This window comes from Vulpes lagopus, chromosome X, assembly GCF_018345385.1.
Source record: "Vulpes lagopus strain Blue_001 chromosome X, ASM1834538v1, whole genome shotgun sequence".
Taxonomy (NCBI): Eukaryota; Metazoa; Chordata; class Mammalia; order Carnivora; family Canidae; genus Vulpes; species Vulpes lagopus.
The window spans coordinates 89,039,688-89,055,246 of NC_054848.1; positions in this window are offsets into that span (position 1 = coordinate 89,039,688).

Consider the following 15,559-nt stretch of genomic DNA (forward strand, 5'->3'; position numbering starts at 1 on the left):
AGGTAATATAGAAATATAGATAGACCCATTATCTTGTCTTGGATTAATACATGCTACTATTAACAGGGCATTATGAATGATGGGAGGCTAAACCAGCATTGATTGTTCAGGTAGATTCAATTCTCCCCACAGCTCCCTTACTAATTATAGTCAAAATTTAAAAACCCTATGGTACATCAGCAGAGGGAAGTGTACATATGTGCGTGTGTGTGCACTCACGTGTGCATGCACACATACACACAGAGATTGAGAGAGAGAAAGAGAGAGAAATGGATTTTGATTGTCACTGGAACATTCTTGTTCTATCGCCCTATAGCAGAGCTGTGTGATAGCGCAAAGCAATCTGTATGTGGGTGTGCTGCTATTATGCCTGTCCTAAAATAAGCCCAAATACATTTGAAGACAGAATTTCAAAATCTTGAGAAGCTCTGAAAACTCAGCAGGATTGATTTTTAAGAACTTCTGATTAAGAAATGAGTTTTGTAAAACAGATTTCTGTCTAGTTTAGAAGACACTCTGCTGTTTAACTCTACTCATTTCAGGCTAATCGAGTTTGGCATTTCACTAATTAAAGTCATTTGGAGCTTTAGCACATTTTCAGAAATTTCAACAGATTGAAAATTCAAGGCATCTATACATTACTGTCTTCCTCTATCTTCTTAAATTTAGCTCTTTCTAATTATTCTTGAACAATGCATCTACTTCACTGGTACCTCACTGATTCTCATTTGCCATTAATAATTGTGGAATTATTAATCGTGATTAAAATTAATTATAATACTCTGAATGGAGGTAGGAATGGGAGGCAAGTTGGCTTTGGTACTTTTAAAATTATTTATTCAATGCTTTTTATTTGTCTATTATTATTTTTTTATTCTTCTTCTTTCTCTCCCATTTATCATCTATATCTCTATCTACCAATCTATCTAGTGTTGGGGAGGAAAGATTCACCTCTATCTTTCAAAAGTTCTTCTGGCTGGCTTAAGCATTACATCGAAATGAGACAGATTAACAGGAGAATAAAGGGCAATAAACAGCAAAATGTTTGGTACTTAAATATTTGCCATACCACACAGTTGGGTCAGTGAGATAAAATTTACCTCCGGTAATAACCTTTATTTGGGGAAAGACCTCACTTTGCATTCTTCTAGGTAGCTAAAGAAAGGATAAGATTTCTCTTAAGCACACAGGGTCTTGATTGCCTTCAGCTCAAACTTGTCCCCATATCAAAGAGTTGTATCTTGGGAAGGCCTATTATGAACCCCTTTACCAGCTAATTAGCTTTCTCTATATTATGTCCTATGCTTCATTCCAACAAAGATCTTTTTCTTAGCTGTCTATTAGCAAAGCCCATATTCTAATGTATAAGTATCTACAGGTTGTTTTTTTTTCAAGGCCTTGATTTTTAAATTATTATTTTGATATAGCACTTCATGCAAAATATATAAACATATGTAAGTTGTAAAACACAATAAAATGAGAACCCAGAGTCCTCAACTCAAGAACTAGAATATTATCAACATTATGTCCACCTATGATTCCTCCTCTACCTTAATCCTCTGCTTCTTCCATAAGAAATAACCATGATCCTGAATCTTTAATTAATATTATATTGCTCACTTTGCATTCATGTTGCCAAATATCTAGTTTTGCATGTATTTCAGCTTTAGAAATAGTATTGTGCTTTGTCTTCTTTTTTTTTTCATTATTATGTTTCAAAGTTCCATCTAGGTGTTTGTGTATAGTAGTTCTTCATTTATTTTTTTCTGCTGTACAGCACTTAATTATTAATATGCTACAATTTATTTGTCTAGTCTATTGTTAATAGATATCAAGGTTAGTCTAGGTTTTCATTGTTTACTTCTGTGAACAGGGGTGTTAGAAGCATTATTGTACATATCTTCAGATGGACAAGTGTAAGAATTTCTCCAAAGTATGTACATGCAAATGAATAGATTGGCTCTGAAGTAGCTTTACAAAGTAGTACACATTGCTTAAAATACTGCCAGCAGTTGGTATTTACTATAATTTCTTTAATTTTTTACCAGTCTAGTGGGTGTAATGGTCTTAATTTGTATTTATTATTATTATTTTTAAAATATTTTATTTATTTATTCATGAGAGACAGAGAGAGAGGCAGAGACACAGGCAGAGGGAGAAGCAGGCTCCATGCAGGGAGCCCGACGTGGGACTTGTTCCTGGGTCTCCAGGATCAGGCCCTGGGCTGAAGGCGGTGCTAAACTGCTGAGCCACCCAGGCTGCCTTCATTTTGTTTCTTTATAAAAATGCAGGCTGGGTGCCTAGGTGGCTCAGTGGTTGAGCACCTGCCTTCGGCTCAGGTTGTGATCTCGGAGTCCTGGGATCAAGTCCCACTTCAGGCTCTCCTCAGGCAGCCTGCTTCTCCTTCTGCCTATGCCTCTGCCTCTCTCTCTCTCTCTGTGTCTCTCATGAGTAAATCTATAAAATCTTTTTAAAAATGCTTGCTAATATCTTTCCTTGTTTTCCATTGTGTTGTTCTTTCTTTTTTATGTTCTTGATTTTTACATATTATAAATATATTAATAATAATAATCATTTTGATTAATCTATGTAGCATATATCCTCTGCCAGGTAGTGACTTGTTTCTTCATTCTTTTTATGATATAATTTGATAAATAAAATAATTAAATTGATGTAACAAAATATACTGATGTTCTTACTTATAGTAACCAAGTTTATCATTTTTGAAAATGATCAGCAGGTTGTTTCTTATTTAAAAATCTTTCCCTATCTTTAGTCGAGAAATTTATTCCCCTATATTTTCTTCTAAATATTTTTAAATGTTGGCATTCACATTTGAGTCATTAGTCCATTTGAAACTGATTTTTGTGAATGATGTAAGGATCCAATTTCTTGTTTCCATATGGAAAACCAATTATTATAACATAATTTATTGAATAGTTTCTCCTTCACCCAGACACCTATAATACAAATATCTCTGCCATATAGTAAAGATACATACATTTTTTTTTTATCTCTGGCTTCTCTAATCTGTTCTAGTGTTTTATTTCTTTGCACTGTGCAATTTTTTAAAATAAATACTGGCATATAATAGACCATGTTTTACATCTTATTCCTTTTCTTCAAATATGTCTTAGCTATCATTAGTCTTTCCTTCATAGACTTGCATATGTCCCAAAGCACATGCCAGAAGTAACTCATCAAGTACCACAAAAATTATTAATGGACTTTTGAACAGGGTTGGACTGAATCTAGACCAAATTCAAGAGAATTGAAATGTTGATAATTCTTAATATATCCATCAATGTGATACAGCTATCCATCTAAAAAATCTTGTTGGGGCACCTGGGTGACTCAGTTGGTTAAATCAGACTTTTGATTTTGACTCAGGTCATGATCTCAGGGTCATGAGATTGAACCTCAGATGAGCCCCATGTCAGGCTCCATGCTCAGTGGGGAGTCTGCTTGAGATTCTCTCTCTCTCCCTCTGCCCCTCTCCCCATTCATGCTCTCTCTGTCTCAAATAAATAAAGCTTTACAAAATAAAAAATTAGGGATGCCTGGGTGGCTCAGAGGTTGAGTGTCTGCCTTTGGCTCAGGGCGTGATCCCGGGGTCCTGGGATTGAGTCCCACATTGGACTTCTTGTGAGGAGCCTGCTTCTCCCTCTGCCTGTGTTTCTGTCTCTCCCTCTTGTGTCTCCCATGAATAAACAAATAAAATCTTAAAAAAATAAATATCTTCTTTAATGACCTTCAAAATATTTTGTTATTTCTGCAAACAGAGAAAATTACAAGGCAATGACAGCAGAGCTGCAGATGGTCCAGATGTTAGTTTTAGTGGACAAGTACTTTCAAGTAAGTGATTAAAGTACATGGGCAAAAAGGATAGAATGGGAAGAAAAGATGGATAATTGCACAGAGAATTGGAATCTGCGAAAAAATCAAATGGATACTCTAGAACTGAAAGAATATCTAAATCAGGAAATCATTAGATACTTTAACAGCATCCTACACTTGAACAGAATCATGGAAAGAATCTACGAATGAAGGCGAGAAAAGGACACAGAGCACGTAGAACTTAATCACATGGTCGAAATATGTATAATTGTCCTATAAATAGAGGAGAGAAAAGTAATAGGAAAGAAACAATATTTGTAGACATAGTGGCCCCAGATTTTCCAGATATGATGAAAGGCCTCATTTCGCAGACTGGTAACACTCCGCAAACTGCAAACAAGATAAACGCACATAAAAACCTTAGGTTTATCCTAGCCAAACTGTGGAAAACCAGTGATGAAGGTAAAATCTTCAAAGTACTTGGAGGAAAAAAAGACATATTACCTTCAGAAGAAGAACAAAAAGATGGAGAAATGACATTTCAGTAGAAACTATGAAAAGCCAATGCATGACATCTTTAAAAATGCAGAGAGAGGGACTCGTGGGAGGCTCAGTTGGTTAAGTGTCTAACTCTTGGTTTCAGCTCAGGTCATGATCTCAGGGCTGTGAGATCAAGTTCCGTATTGGGCTCCATGCTCAGCGTGGAGTATGCTTGAGATTTTGCCTCCCTCTCCCTCTGCCCCTCCCTCTGCTCTCTGTCTCTGTCTCTCTCATATATATATAATATTTTTAAATGCATAGAGAAACACTTCTAACATAGAATTTTAAACCCAGGAAAAGTAGCATTCAAAAATAAATGAAAATAAGGGCATTATCAAATACGCAAAAGATAAAAAGAATTCACCAATCACACCTGTATTTCAAGAAATACTAAATGAAGTTCTTTTTAAAAGTATTTTATTTATTTATTCATGAGAGACAGAGAGAGGCAGAGAGACACAGGCAGAGGGAGAAGCAGGCTCCATACGGGGAGCCTGATGTGGGACTCGATCCTGGGTCTCCAGGATCAGGCCCTGGGCTGAAGGCGGCACTAAACCGCTGAGCCACTAGGGCTACCCTTAAGTGAAGTTCGTTTGACAGAGGAAATAATTCCAGGTAGATTGTAATTCTTTACTTCCAAATGTTTTGACCTCCAAGTTTAACTTTTAGCCTTTAATACTTTGTGGGAAAATCTACTGTCTTTACATAGACCCTCTGATGACTTTACAGTTCCTATGCTGCCCGTGCCTGTTTAACTATATAAGGATTTTCTGTACCAAGAAGCTATAAGACACAATCTCTAATCCTCCTGAACTGTCTGGAGCGTTAATCTGTTGTAATCTTTTGGATCTTGCATGCTAGGTGTTGTCTAAAGTAGATTCCATGTTTTCAGATGAATAGGCACTAATCCTAAGGGTGCTTTCTCAGACAAATAGAAGCTAGAGAGATATCATATTTTCCTTTAAAAGTGTTTGCACTTGAGATTAATGTGATGTTCTTATGTACTGGTGATAGTAGCTAGGAGGGTGTTGAATCATCAAGAACATAACCCTGATAGTCCCTCTGCTGGTAAGTGGTGCAATTTGACCAGTTAGTACCTAACATTTCAAATGTTCGCTACCATACAACATTTAACATCAATAAACATTCTTTAATCTACAGCTTTGAAAGAAATAACATTTTGTGAAACAAATGTCTCACATTTGTTCTTATTTTGGTTCTGTTAAGTTTCTTCAAAGTCAATTGATTTTGAACAATTTTCACTTATTAATAAAAGCTATCATTTTCAATTTAATGTATGAATCATTCTACTATTTTGAAACTAAGCTATAGCAAATCAGTTTTCATGTGGGCATATCCTCTGTGACTTGGCTGTCCCCAATGCATAGAACCTCTATCCTTTGACAGAATTGATTACCATATTGGAGAGGACACATAGGCTGAATACAGCTGCCTGCCTTGCCGTGGTATATGAAGTAGGTATCTAGCAGCCAAAGATCCTCTAATTCTAAGAAAACCCTTTTTAAATTTGCTTTCATTCGTTTGTAATCCAGGCCATCAGCATGGGCTGATCAACTGTTTCTTTTTAAAATTATTTCTTCATACACCATTTATTGAGAAAATGCTAACATAATATTAGATACAGAAAGGTCACTTTACTTTCATATAGGGAAGATCTGGATTCAAATACTGGCTCTGCTACTTATTAGCTAGTAAGTGAGATTTTGGGCAAACAAATACTATGAGACTCAATTCTCTCTCCTTAAAGATAGGTATCGCTACTCTAAGAACAAAGACACCTTTACCTAGTATTTCCATTCCAGGGCAAGCGAAAGCTTAAGAAAGTATTATACATAAACTTTCAGTCTGTGATTTTGCGTATATCATAGCAAGACTATCTTCTTATCTTATCACTTGAATGAAATGAAAAAGAGCCACAGGACTGACAGAAACGAACATCAATATTCATGATGCTATTACATGGAGACAGAGCATTTATGATATTTTCTTAAGCTGTTATGTCTGGTTTATAATGAGTATCCCAGAATAAGCAAAAGGCTAGACTTTCAAGTCTCCAAAGAACCATTCAGCTCTATGCATCTGTCTGAATTTAAATAATGAAGCTCCGCATGCACGAAAAGGAAGCTCAAGGCAAAGGGAGCTAAGAAAATAGTGTGCTCACATGGAGAGATTTTTAGAGCAATTCTTCTGCTTGTTAAAATCCAATGTTTGTAAATTCACAGAGAGATAACACCTATGACGTAAACGATTGCTGGACGTCCAGTGGGAAGATATTCCCTTGTGACTTCTTGGTCCTGAAAGGGGGTCAAGGTAAAGTGAAGTTTTTGGTTCCAATTTCTGGGCTACTTAGCAGTGTCGGCAAACATCAGATCTTTTAAAAGTGTTAAGAGTTATATTTGAAGTCCAGTTACACATTCTTTATATACAGGGCCAGAGACAGGCGGAAAAAAGCAGAAGGCTATGGATGCTGTATTCAGCATGAAAATGTCCTGGCTCCTTTATTCTTGAAAGGACCTGATTAGATAGATAGTATCTAATCACAAACATAGAATTAACTCGAAATCAGGATCCTTTCTAGAGAAGACTTCTTAGAAATATCTTTAGGAAATTACATTATTTTTGTAGGAATATTAAATGTATATGGCATTTTTCAACATTTGGAGCTGCAGGATTCAAGGGCACAGTCAGCCTATGGCAATTTAAAGTAATCTATAGGTACATGAGTAAAGATTTATCTGTAGTCAGGGCCAGAGAGTCCATGTGAATGTTTTCTGCGGGCCAAGGATCTTAGGTTCAAACATGAAATGATAGAGTAGATTTTTCCTAGGGTTCTTTTCACCTTGAATAACTGCTACCTAATAACAAAAGTCTTGATATCTGGCATTCAGAGCAACTTATTCATTCAAAGAATGCTACCACACACAAAATCTCATCCCAAGTCTTTGTTGCATATGTTACAATTTTTAATATAATAAAAATCCAGGACAAATAAAGTGTACCTTTTCTACCTGTAGCAGAAACTATTTTCAGTAGTTATAAATAAAGAATGCTTTCTTAGTTGCATACCACTACTCTTTCTTTCAGGCTGAACACTTAGGTAGCATAAATAAAATGGTGTAATGGGAGTGTGTGTGTGTGTGTGTGTGTGTGTGTGTGTGTGTGTGTGTAATGGGAGTATACGTTCATAGTTTCATATCATTTCGTTATTGTCATCATTGCTTCTTTTGCTAGATTATTCAAAACCTTAAGATGTATTAGTGGCCTTTTTAGGAAATTGTTTAGGGCAGCACATACCATTTCTAATCACTTTGTTGTTTTCATATATACTTCTGCACTCAATCTCATGTTTTCCCACTTTACTTACTTATGAAAATTGCCCCTCTTTGTCTTAACAGAATTTTTGGTTTCTCAGTCCAATGATTTAACTTAACAGACATTACTGAGCCTTACAATTTTCCAAGTACTGGGGCAGCCCAGGTGGCTCAGTGGTTTAGCGCCGCCTTCAGTCCAGGGCCTGATCCTGGAGACCCTGGATCGAGTCCCACGTCGGGCTCCCTGAGTGGAGCCTGCTTCTCCCTCTGCCTGTGTCTCTGCCTCTCTCTCCTCTCTGTGTATTCTCATGAATAAATAAACAAAATCTATAAAAAAAATTTTCCAAGAACTTAGGCTGCAGTGGTTAATAAAACTTGCTTCCTATCCTCAAATAGCTCAAGACCAAACTGGAGAAACAAACACATGTATATCCAACATTAACACATAAAGGCACCATTACTGGCTTAGCATATCAAAAGTATAAAATTAAATAGGAAAGTAGATTATCTCAAAGAGCAAATTTTCAGAAATGTAAAAATTTCTCCTAACAGTTGACTATCATCTGTTATAGCTTAATACAACCCTGGTACTCATTATAATTTTTTTCTAGTATGCTTTTTAATATATTTCTGTTGTGCTTTTTTTGGAATCAGATTCTTTGGGGGGTGGTACAAAGCTTAGGACCCCAGGTTTATCATCTAACAACTCCAGTAAGAGTTACTTTTCTCAGGCTCTCTGCAATACATACATTACCGGCCCATAGTCACTATTAGGGGTCTCTTAGAGAGCCATTAGAGGTCAGTTAATCTGGCCTGTTATGAGTCAATTAATTAATTAAATTAATTAATTAAAATGAAGGTCATTAATTTTTTGATAACCTCAGAATCAGCTCAGTCAGTGGACTCCAACATTAGCTATACAATGGAGTCATCTGGGAAACTTTTAAAACTACTGATGCCTACATACTTCCACCACCATCCCCACTCCCCCACTGAGATTCTAGTTTCATTGGTCTGGAATGCTGCCTGGGCCTAAGAATTCTTAAAAGCTCCTCAGGTTTTTCTAATATGTAGCCAAGAAACATTGCCTAACTCTATATTGTTTCCTCTGATTTACATACATTTTTCTTCCTCTGTATCTAAATGAAAGATTATAAATATTGATGTCTTGAAGGCCTCCATCCTCATGTTCAGAGCACAAACATTCTTCATGATAAGTTTCTCTCAAATTATGGGCTTCCTTGTCTTCTAGTTTTGTGCAATGACATAAAAACAGGCCACTGATTTTTTTTAAACTCCTTCTACCAAGAGAGGAAATCTATGTCCCTCTGCCTTGAGTCTGGGTTGACTTTAGTTTTATACCTATTACAAGCAAGTTATAGCGGTAGTGCACTGAGCAATTCTCAGTCTATGTCAAACAAAACCATGAGGCTCCTGGCTGGTTCTCTTTGAGCAACCACAGTAGAAGCCCTGAGCCACCATCTGAGAAGTCTTACCATCCTGGAGTTGCCAGTCTATCAAACAATTATGGGGAGGTTGCCTGTAGCAGTCTGGCCAATAGTTCTAGTCTTCAAATCATACTAGTTTAGGCACAAATTGTGTAAGTAAAGAAGTTTATAGCTGATATTCCTTTCCCTGCTCTACTACTGTGTCACTCAAGTCTTTGAATCTTCCCAGATGAAGTCCCTGATATTGCAAAACAGATCAAGTCATTTCTGCCACTTCCTGTTCAGACTTCTGACCCATAAAATCATGGAAAGGTACAGATTTTGGTAACTGGAGAGATGCTATTGCTGAGCCAAAAAAAAAAAAAATACCCAAAACAAAAAACATGTGGTGGTGGTTTGGAACCATGTAGTAGAAACTGGAATGGTTCTCAGACTATTGGTGTGAGCCTAAAGGGGCCTCAAGGAGGCTGCCAATGTGAGTTTAAAAAACTGTGGGAAAAATGAAGTTAATAGCAGGAGGAGGGACGCCTGGGTGGCTCAGTGGTTGAGTGTCTGCCTTTGGCTCAGGGTGTGATCCCAGGGTCCTGAGATTGAGTTCCACATCGGGCTCCCTGCAGGGAGCCTGCTTCTCCCTCTGCCTGTGTCTCTGTCTCTCTTTGTGTTTCTCATAAACAAACAAACAAACAAACAAATCTTTTTTAAAAAGTGGGAGGAAATGAGATTTTTGATGTGTACCGACAAAAAGTTTAGCAAAATTATCATTTATGATTATATGGGAAATGGAGAAGATATCCCTTATGAATTGATGGTCTGGCTCAGTATTTCCATGTAAGATATCAAAAGCATCAGTTTTTCTTGTTAGCTGAGTATCATAAGGTATGTTTAGAAAAAGGCTAAAGAAGGAATTATTTATAAGTTTCAAGCACAATTTACACAAAATATAAAGAATCAATAACTTACTGTTTTTGAAAATAAGACTATAACTACCAATTTTCTTAACAGAAGGTTATCAAAGAAAGGGCTTGTATTAGAGTTCTCCAGAGAAACAGAACTAATGGGATGTCTAGCTATCTATCTACACATATAGATTTACATGAATATATATTTATATATTGTTAGTTATATTGGCTCACATGATCATGGAGGCTGATAAGTCTCAATATCTGTAGTCAACAAGCTAGAAAACCAGGAGAGCTGATGGTATGGTTCCAGACTGAAGGCCAGTAGGCTTGAATGCAAGGAAGACCTAATGTTTCAATTTGGGTCTGAAGCCAGAATAAAAACTGATGTCACAGTTTGAAGCCAATCAGACAGGAGGAGTTCCCTCTTATTTAGGAGAGGTTCAAACTTTGTTCTAGGAGGGCCTTCAACTGATTGGATGAAACCCACCCACATAAGCTTTATTCAGTCTACTGGTTTAAATGAGAAACTCATCTGAAAAACACTCTCACAGAAACACTTACAGCAATGTTCAACCAAATATCTGGGAATGGTGCAGACCAGTCAAGTTGACACATAAAATAACCATCACAAGGCTTCAAAGCAAAGACCAAGTTTAAGGTGCTACAAGAAAATATCTCCTGGTAAAGAAAATATCTCCAGGTAAATATTACTGTGAAACATTTTTTTTTATTTCTCCAAAAGACTTATGATAGCACCTCCTAGACCCTTCAGACAAAAGGACTTAGAGGAAGATACGACTTCAGATATCTTTGGCGAATACAATCTGTCACATGTCTGTAACTTTCCTCTGGGATTTATGCCACTTTTCTGATCAATACCTTATTTTCCTACAACAGCTATCCTTTGTACAGTTCTAACCACTTGTCAATAAAATGCAGTTATGCCTTTTTATTTTACAGAACATATACCCTAGAAAAATCTTAGCTTCATGTTTTAAAATGGCCAGTCTTTTCCAGAATAATGTAGTATAAACCAGTAAAACCAATTCATGTTATTGTTTTCACTTTTTAAAAAAGACTTCATTTACCTATTTGAAAGAGAGGGAGAGCATGCTCCAGCAGGGGAGGGGCAGAGGGAGAAGCAGACTCCCTGTTGGGCAGGAAGCCTGATCTGGAGTGAGGCTTGATCCCAGGACACCAGGGATCATGACCTGAGCTGAAGGTGGATGCTTAACTGATTGAGCTACCCAGGTGTCCCTGTTGTTTGCACTTTTAACTCTAGCATATAGATTAAAGGACAAAATTGTTAAACAAAGCTATAGATACAATACTTTGTGAATGATACACAATATTAAATGATGTAAACTATAACAAACAACATAAAATATGGGGAACAAATAAATGTGTAGAACACCTTTATGCAATTGAAATTGTTATCAATTTAAAATGGTCTGTTATAACTATAAGATGTATTATGGAAACCTCATGGTAATAACAAGGCAAAAACCTATACTAGACGCACAAATGACAAAGAGAAAAGAATTCAAACATACCACTATGAAAAATCATTATTTCACAAAGACAGCAAGAGAGGGGGATAAAAGAACAGAGAAACTACAAAATAATCAGAAAACAATTATCAAAATCGTGATTATCAATCAAAACTTACTCTAGATGCTAATAATTTAAGTTCTCCAGTTAAAAGACATAGAATGGCTTGAACAGTTAAAAAAAAACCCACATGACCCATCTATTTACTGCCTATAAGAGACTCACCTAAGCTTTAAGGACACTCATAGGGGTGAAATAACATATTTCATGCAAATGGGAAACAAAAGAAAGCAGAGGTCATAATGCTTATATGAAACAAAGTAGACTTTAAGTCAAAGGTTGTAACAAGAGACAAAGGTGGTCATTATATAATGATAAAGGCCCATTCATCAAGAGGATATAATAATTGTAAATATACACATACTCAATATTGGAGCATATAAATATGTTTAACAATTATCAACAAATCTGGAGGCAGAAAGAGACAGCAATACAATTAACAGTAGGTGATTTCAACATTCCACTTTCAACAATGGTTAGATCATCCCAACAGAGTATTAATAAAGAAATAATGGACTCGAAAGACACTTTAGACCAAATGGACCTAATAGACATATACAGAACTTTCCATCCAACAGAAGCAAAATGCACATTTTTTAAATCATGCATAGAATATTCTCTTGGATAGAACATTTATTAGGTCACAAAACAAGTCTTAACAAATTTAAGAAGATTGAATTAGTACCAAGTATCTTTTTTAGCCACCGTGATATGAAACTAAATAATCAAAAACAGGAAGAAACCTGGAATATCTCAGATATGTATTAAACAACACACTTCTGAACAACAAATGGGTTAAAAAATGAAAAGTGAAATTAAAAGATATCTTGAAACAAATGAAACTGGAGACATGACATACCAAAGCCTATGGGATGCAGTAAAAGTAGATCTAAGAGGGAGTTTTAAAGCAATAGTTGTCTATATTAAGAAAAAAGAAAGACCCAAATAATCAGCCTAAACTTACACCTCAAGGAACTAGAATAAGAGCAAACTAAGCCCAAAGTTAGTAGAAGAAAGGAAATGATAAGGAACAGAGCAGAAATAAATTAAATAAAACTAGAAAGACAATAGAAAACACCCACAAAAATGAGTTCGTTTATTAAAAAGATAAACAAAATTGGCAAATCTTTAACTAGATTAAGAAAAGAAACATGACTCAACACAATTATAAATGAAAGAGGAGATATTACAACTGATACCACAAAAGTACAAAGAATTATAAGATGTTACAATAAACAATTATATGTCAACAAATGAGATAACTTAGAAGAAATCGATATATTCCTAGAAACATACAATTACCGAGACTGAATCATGAGGTTGTAGAAACTCTTAACAGACCAATAATAAGCAAGGAAATTGAATCACAAATCAAAAATCTCCCAACAAATAAAACCCAGGACTAGATGGCTTCACTAATAAAATCCTTCTAAATATCTAAAGAAGAATTAATACTGATCCTTATCAAAATCTTCCCCAAAAAATGAAAAAGAAGGAACTCTCTCAAACTCATTTCACAAGGTCTGCTACTGAAACCAGACAAGGACCCTGCAAGAAACAAATATTACAGGCCAATATCCCTAATGAACATAGATACAAAAATCCTCAAGAAAATACTGGCAAACTTTATTCAATAGCACATTTAAAAGATCATGCAACATGATCAAGTGGGATTGATCTCTGTGGTACCAAGATGTTTCAACACATGCAAATCAATAAATGTGATAAGCCATTTAATAAAATGAAGGATAAAAATCATATGATTATTTCAATAGATGCTGAAAGTGCATTTTACAAAATTCAACAACTTGTCATGATAAAAACTTTCAATGCAAATGCAAAGGTTAGGTATAGAAAGAACATACCTTGTCATGATAAAAACTTGATAAAAGAACATACCTTGTCATGATAAAAACTTGATAAAAGAACATACCTTGTCATGATAAAAACATGATAAAATAACATACCTTGTCATGATAAAAACTTTCAATGCAAATGCAAAAGGTTAGGTATAGAAAGAACATACCTTGACTAATAAAACCTATATAAGACAAGCCCTCAGCTGATATTATACTTGATGATGAAAGGCTAAAAGCCTTTCCTCTAAGATCAGGAACACAACAAAGATGCCTACTCTTGCCACTTCTATTCAACAAAAACTAGAAGTCCTAGCCACAAAACTTGGGCAAGAGATAGGGGGAAAAGTACATAATAGAAAGGAAGAAGTAAAATCATCTGTTTGCCAATAATATGATTTTATATATAGAAAAAGCTGAAGACTCCACCAAAAATTTTTTCTTCGGATTAATTTAATTCAGTAAAGTGGTAGGATACAAAATGAATGTGCAAAAAGCAGTTGTGTTTCTATCTGCTAACAATAAACTACCAGAAATAAATTAAGAAAGCATTTCCACTTACAATAGCATCAAAACCAATAAATATTTAGAGATAAATTTAACCAAGAGAGTAAAAGACTTCTACACTGAAAACTAGAAGATACTGATGAAAGAACATGAAGACAAATAAATGGAAAGATATTCTGTGTTCATGGATTGAAAGAATTAATATTGTGACCCATATTATCCAAAGCAATCTACAGATTCAGTGAGATCCCTTTCAAAATTACATTGACCTTTTCATAGAAATAGATAAATTATCCTAATATTTGTATGGTACCACAAATGGTTCTAACAACCAAAGCAATCTTGAGAAAGAACAAAGCCGGTGGCATCATGGTCCCTGATCCTAAACTATACTACAAAACTCTAGCAATTAAGGCAATATTTTACTGGCATAGGAACAGGCACATAAACCAATGGAACAGCATAAAAAGCCAAGAAATAAACCCATGCATATGCATTCAACTCATTTTTGACAACATCAAGAATACACAGTGGAGAAAGGACAGTCTCTTTATGAAGGGTGGTGGGAAAACTGAAAATCCACATGCAAAGGAATGAAACTGGACCCCTATCTCATGCGATTTACAAAAACTAATTCTAAATGGATTAAAGACTTAAATATAAGACCTGAAACTGTAAAACTGATAAAAGAAAACATAGAGAAAAAGTTCCTTGATGTTTGTCTTGGCAATGATTACTTGGATAAGACATAAAATATATAGGCAACAAAAGCTAAAACAAACACATGAGACTGTATCAAAGTTAAGAGCTTCTGCACAGCAAAGGAAGAAATCAATAAACTGAAAAGACAACCTACAGGATGGGAAAAATATTTGCAAACCAAATATCTGATAAGGGGTTGCTATCTAAAATACATAAAGAACTCCTACAACTCAAAAGCAAAAAAGCAAATAATCCATTTAAAAAACGGGAAAAGGACCTAAATAGATACTTTTCTGAAGAAGATATTCAAATGCCCAATACATACACGAAAAGGTGCTTGACGTTACTAATCATCAGGAAATGCAAATCAAATCCACAATATCACCTCACACCTATTAGGATGGCTGTTAATGAGAGAATAACAATTTGGTGAGGATGTGGAGAAAAGGAAACCCTTGTGTACTCTCAGTGGAAATGTAAACTGGTACAGTCAATTCGGAAAAGAGTATTGTAGATCCTCAAAAAACTAAAAATAGATCTACCATAGAATTCAGCAATCCCACTCCTGAGTATATATCTGAAGGAAATAAAATCAGTACTTCAAAAAGTTATCTGTACTATCATGTTCATTGCAGAATTATTCAAAATAATCCAGATGTGGAAACAACCTAGGTGCCCTTCGACTGATGAATGGAAAAAGAATTTGTGGTACATATATTTACAATGGAATATGATTGAGCCATAAAATAGAAGGAAATTTCCCTCTCTGGTCTCTTCCCATTCAGTTTTTTCTCCTTTCCCCTATGATCCTCTGTATTGTTTCT